This window comes from Triticum aestivum, chromosome 2A (genome assembly GCF_018294505.1).
Source record: "Triticum aestivum cultivar Chinese Spring chromosome 2A, IWGSC CS RefSeq v2.1, whole genome shotgun sequence".
In the NCBI taxonomy this organism is placed as follows: Eukaryota; Viridiplantae; Streptophyta; class Magnoliopsida; order Poales; family Poaceae; genus Triticum; species Triticum aestivum.
This window is the reverse complement of record NC_057797.1, coordinates 144,700,272-144,706,546: the sequence shown is the minus strand read 5'-3', so window position 1 is coordinate 144,706,546 and position 6,275 is coordinate 144,700,272. Positions and strand designations below refer to the sequence as shown.

Here is a 6,275-nt window from a genome sequence, read left to right as displayed (position 1 = left end):
ATGATATGCACGATCACGAATTTTTGATATATTCAATAATAAATATCATTAGAAATCTTACTAATAGTTTTACAAAATTTCCCAATGATGATGACTTTATCACACAACCAAACTGGTCACGCTGGAGGAAAATAATATTGGACAACGTTCAACTCTAATATAAACCAAATGATTAAAATGGCTATCGACAAAATAAGTGAATTGGACAACACCTTTTTTTAGAGGAACACCTCTGCTTATTATTACTTCATCAAATGGGCTATTGATTGTCCATCAAGAAAGAAGAAGAACAAAAGAGACATGCCCGACGCTCAATTTCGTCAATGATATATGTTGTGGATGACTTAATTAGGCCACATAAAGCACGGTCATTCGCTATAACCAAACTACTCCATGTACGATGGACAGTATCCGATATTTATACGACCAGTAAATCCAGCGGCGGCTGTCCTCTTAATATCATGCATGAGCGGCCGGATTATACACATCGTACAGGAAACGCAAGAGATCTGTTGTACGTATAGCACGGTCAAACATCCGATCCCTCTAAAAAGGAACATTTGCTAAGAACAAACTAAAAAAGACAGCAGCGGCTGCCCTTTCAATCCCACTGAGAAGCTATCAGTTTGTCACCGCACAGACATACACTTCACTATCCCCGCCGCACGCCGCCTCCTCTCCAACCACGACTCTCCAACCACGACATCACCCGGCGCCTCCCCCCCCCCCCCCCCGCGCTGCATCCTCTCCCCACCACGTCCTCGCCAACCCCACCGGTTTTCCCTAGATCAACTCTGCCGCCGTCGTGTCCCGGCACAGATCAAGGTGTGAGCTGCTGGACACGATGAGGGAGCGGGCATCTTGGAGCGGACCGAGATCCACTGCGTCTACGCGAGCACCTCAGGCTCAGGCGGCGCCATATGATTCGTGCCGTCGTCAAGGGCCATGGAGCTCGGGACGCCGCTCTCCCCCCTCCTACGCCATCAAGCATCACCAAGTCAACTCGATGCAGGGGGATGCTTCTTCTTCTTCTCGGGGCGCCGTGCCGCCATGGAAGGTCTCTCTCTCTCTCGTTTCAATTTGGTACGGTGCTATAGTTGGTTCCCTTCCCTCCCTGATGCGGTTCGTCACGCCTCTCTCTTTCGATCTGTAGTTGAGCTGGTAGGTCTAGCATCCATATTGGCTTTACATACATCATGGACAACATATTTTTCCAGATCTTTCCCCTCAAGAAAAGAAAAGATGGCACTCACTTAGTTCCAAGTCGCACAATTCAGATATGGTTGTTTCTGAAAGGGATTATTGTTGTATAGGAAATAAAAGCTTGGTTCTATTTGTAACTAAAGGTCTTGATTATCTATGGTTAACTTAATTCATACATCCTCTATATCTGATTATATTTTTATGTTTCAGATTTCATATGCCATTAAATCTGACCCAAGATTATGTAGTGTACAGCCTGTCATCTCTTTGGAATTGATAAAGCTGCATAAATTTCATGTGCATGCACAGTGAACCCTAGCCATGGTGCATCCCACGAGCTGTTGCTGGCTGTACCTCGGAGCGGAGACAGCACTGCCCCCAACACGTTTGTCTGGCAGTAAGTATCTGCATTGTTTGTATCAGAAGAAATACATGTGACTCCATCATTTGACTTCTGAACCTTCGCCTCATTCATGAAGTTTCTCTTTCTCTATGTTGGCATGGATGCATTGGATATGGAGAAGTGGAATATTGTTAGTGAAACATATATGCATGCTCGCTATCTGCTTCTTTCCATATGTGTAGTAACGTATTTGTTGTTCAAATCCACAAACTGTTTTGTTTTGTAACACACTTTTCTGTACTATATGCAGCCCAATGATATCTATCGCCTTGAGCTCCATTTGTTTTCCCACTGTCTTTTCTCCAGTTTGACCAAAAAACTCCAGTCGAGAAGATCTCTATTAGGCAGCAAGTGAGTGTCTTATTTAGAATCTTCTTATGTGTGTTATGTCATTTCAAGAATACTCATGTTACATACATGATGTGGCTAATTCAGGTTATTATTTGGTGGCCAGATCTCATGACAGGTGTTGTGTCAGTTGCATTGGCCTACGATAAGGTAAAGTATTGTGTCTGATATATTCCATATGTGCTTTGGGTGTAATGCATGATCAAGTTTTCTAGCCTCGGTGTTTTATCATACTTATTAATAGGTATATGCTAATGTAACACCCCATTCAAAATAGAACTCTGTCATTAGGAAAAGATATACCAATTAAATGTGCTTCAGGAATTATGCAATGAAAAAATAAGCATAATAGCATACCAAATGTACCTTGCTAAGCATAAATGCTCTATGTTATATTAGGAGGTATACCCATCCGTCTGGAGTCTGCTCTTAATACTTTCTGCTCTTTTCCATGTTGTAACATTTAGATCAGTCCACTTATCAGATTTTAATTCCATATGCTTGGATGCATATTTGAATAAATCCTCCAGTCATTTTAGTTGTTGCACCAATAAATGAAAAAGTATTAGCATCACAAGCGGCAAATAAGACAAATCTTCTTATGAAAAAAATATCTTCACATGGTGTAGCACTGGGTATGTTGACTGGTTTCATCCTGCCTCCAATTTCTTGCATCTGATAAGTGTCATTTTTGTGTAGCAAATCACAATCTTCACCGCCTATCGAAATACTGAGTGAATGTTAGTTATGATTAGCGGTATTAATAACAACGCCCATAAGGATTTTCAGTTAGGAAACCGAACATTCAACAATGCGCGTGTGATGTAGCTAGGAGACCACCGCATCACCTGTATCGGATTGAGTTTGTTCTCCAGTCCTAAGGACGGCTGTAGATTCCCCCTCTATGTTGCTCATACCGGGCATTTTCCCTCTCCCTCTTAAGTGCTTGTTTTTCTTTTGTAAAATATAAATGTGAATTAGGTACAATACACGATATGAGCAACAGTTGTTTTTCTTCTGTACGATATATGTGTAAATTAGATGGACAAACCAGGCAATATGGCCTAGGGTGTCTTAGATGGAGTGCTCTTTCCACTTAGAATAGCAGATGTAGCTTTCTTATGATCCCTTGCCTCACATTTACTTTTTAATACATCATCCCTGTTTAGTGCATACATCCCTTTCTCCTTGTCTCCTCAATTCCTATGGATCTGCCTTTTGACCTGCGAGAAAAAAATCTTCAGGGTCTACATGGTCCAGGTAGGTAAGAGTTGGGGATATTTATATCTACCTGAATTATCCTTGTTTGTTAGGTCCTGAAATGTAGTCCGTCCCCACTACGCTAAGAGGATGTCGTAGTGTCTCCTGAGTGAATCTATTTGTGAAACTCTTTTTCAGTGTTGTTATCAATTTGTGAGAAATACAATGAACAATTCCACGTCAGCAACTCAGTTTGTCATGTGGTCAGGAAATAAATATCATCATTATTTCAGTGAATCTAGTTTTGCAAGAACCCTTCTCTGCTCCTCTTTGAGGTCCAGAGGTGGAAAGTGCATCACTTTGTTTGTCGAATCCGAAATGGCTAGTGGAGGTGCCAGGGCTATTTTGAATGGTAGAAACATCACTACCGGCTGAAATATATGCCGTCATTTCTGTCTCGTTCGCCCCATTGTTGCAGTACATAAACCCCTTGGTAAGAAACAACTAACCAGGAATCCTAATGTGCAATTTTTACTTAATTTCTTCAATAAAACATTAAGATCATGGTGCCCTGTAGGTAGCAAAAGAAACAACTAACAAGGAATCCTAATACCCAGTGTCCTGTAGGTACATGGGCGTATTTACATGGTGTCCTGTAGATACATGGATGTTGTTACATGGTGTTCTGCAGTGTAACGGTGATGATTTCCTTTATTTTGTTCTGATCATAAGATGTACAAATTGAAATGATGTAACCTGTGCAGGGGCGGGGCTGGAAGTATCATGATGGCGACCTATGTCGTCGAGATGGTTCGGCCACCAGGGCGAGAACGATGTGGACACCGGATCTAGGTCAGCACGCCGGGATGGCCCGAGGTGTTCTCGAGACGGCGGCCAGGGCGAGGACGGCATGGACAGCGGATTTGGGCAAGTCGCCAGGGCGGGCCGAGGTTTCCCCAAGATGGCACGGCCACGGGGGCGAGGACGGCGCGGACACCAGGGGCCAGGACGGTCGCCAGGCGGGCCGAGGTTTCCTCAAGACAGCACAGCCACCGGGGCGAGGACGGTGGGGCAAGGGCCGGTTCGTGGTCTGGTGGCGGCGTCGATCACGGACGTATTGTTTTTTGAGGAGGCGGATGCATTGTTCAATTCCTTGTGGAGGTAGCATCGTGGGGTTGTCTAGCTCCTGTGCGGGGGCAGTCTGCCGACAGAACATTTTTTCTTAACCGTTGATCTAATTTGCAGATGTTTGATGTAATGTGTGTGCTTGGATGTTATTAAGTGGGTTTGATCGAACGTGGGTGGTTATCCTGTGTGTACTTTGTGGGGTGGCTGTAGGAGAGTTCATGTTTGCTTTTTTAATAGTAGTATAGATATAGATATAGAAGTATAGATGTGTATCAGCAAGTACGTGACTTGTTTGTGGGACTATGCATTGTATGATGACTGTCCTAAAAGGTCCTTAGTCAAAAGGGCTGTGTGGACGCGCAGCCAACTAGACTAGCATATGACACGGTCGATGGCTTGGTCTCACTAGCCATGGAGCATTGGATGCTAACCGGATAATATGGACTTGGAAGGATCTGGTTGGATTCGACGTAGTCGGATCCGAGTTGAGATAAGCTCCAAGTTGGACAGACCCAACTATGAGACGCAACGATATGTCATCTGTGAGTCTCTAGTACAACATATGTTCTATGCCCTAAGATCTGAGCTGACGCATATACTCGGGATGGTGACAGAATTGCTTTGGGCCGACCAAATGCTACTCCGTAACTGGGTAGTTATAAAGGTAGGTTTCGGATTTGTCCAGAACCATGCTGCGAGATGTGGTCGAGCAAGATGGGATTTGCCCCTCCGATCAGGAGAGATATACTCTGGGCCCCTTGTGTGATCCGACCAGGATAAACATTGCCATGCGACAAGGATTATGAGATAATCCGGTTTGTGGTCGGCATCACTAGAACGAGAAAGGGGTCGGGTTAGCACAAGGATGACAGACTCGCCTTGAGCTCGACAACATATATCGTGTGGCAAAAGGAATGGAAGTGTGATGTACTGGTTCGCTAACCAGCTTCATAGTCTGCTTGGTGTTCGGCATCCCTTGCTAGAGGCCGCTACCAACCATGCAGTTTGGAGGTGATCCGAACTGCGACCAAGCCGACTTGAACCTAAGGGGTCGCTCGCTTAAGGGAAGGAACCTACGAGGTCGGATCCGAGAACACTGGTCGGATGTGATCCGAACTGTATTCGGATTGTGGCCGAGTAGACTTATGGGCTTTAGGGTCAGTGTGAGGCCCAAATGTTGAGCCCGTGACGGACGCCTATATATATAGTGGAGTTGCCGCACACTCACGGGGCTGATCACTTCGGCGCTGTCACTAGGGTTTGCATGTGTTGTGAATAGACACCTCCACTCACCGTCGGTTGTGTGATCAGACCTAGCAGTCCGCCGCACGATGTTCCTCCTGCACGCGCGGATACCGTTAGAGGTGGTGCACTTGCGCCGCTCCGGCGAACCTGTACATGGGAACCGACCACCGGTTGTACGAGGGAGATCGGACGAGGAGGAGATGATCCACGCGGACGCGCTGCCCCAACTCTTCTTCCGCTGCACGGCACTGCGAATCTAGTGGTAACGAATTGTGATCCATCTCCCGTAGCATGTTCTTGGTTGTTTTGCGCGTAGGAAATTTTAATTTACAGTCGACGCACCCTACCGTAGATCACAACACTGGCCCCCCCTTTCCTTTCTCCTTCTCCCTCTTCCTTCTTTTCCTAGTGGGACTAGGAAAGGGGGTGTCGGTGTCAAGACCGGCGGATCTCGGGTAGGGGGTCCCGAACTGTGCGTCTAAGGTTGATGTTAACAGGAGACAGGGGACACGATGTTTACCCAGGTTCGGGCCCTCTCTATGGAGGTAATACCCTACTTCATGCTTGATTGATCTTGATGAGTATGAGTGTTACAAGAGTTGATCTACCACGAGATCGTAATGGCTAAACCCTCGAAGCCTAGCTTGTATGACTACGGTATTGAGTATATCCTTTCCGGACTACACCCTCCGGTTTATATAGACACCGAGGGGAATGTAAGATTACATAGAGTCAGTTACATAAGACA

The 6,275-nt window shown here is 45.6% G+C and overlaps 1 long non-coding RNA gene across 4 annotated transcripts; it reads left to right on the top strand.

Annotated features, from left to right (window-relative positions):
* The first annotated feature begins 681 nt into the window (after nt 1-681).
* LOC123188050 (uncharacterized) lies at nt 682-4,626 on the top strand. Of its 4 annotated transcripts, none has more exons than XR_006494325.1 (4): nt 732-1,600; nt 1,857-1,957; nt 2,061-3,647; nt 3,772-4,626. It is a non-coding gene; the product is annotated as an uncharacterized lncRNA (long non-coding RNA). The 4 variants fall into 4 exon arrangements; XR_006494324.1 differs by having other exon boundaries at nt 2,061-3,852; nt 3,919-4,626; XR_006494322.1 differs by having other exon boundaries at nt 682-1,600; nt 2,061-4,626.
* The last annotated feature ends 1,649 nt before the right edge of the window (nt 4,627-6,275 follow it).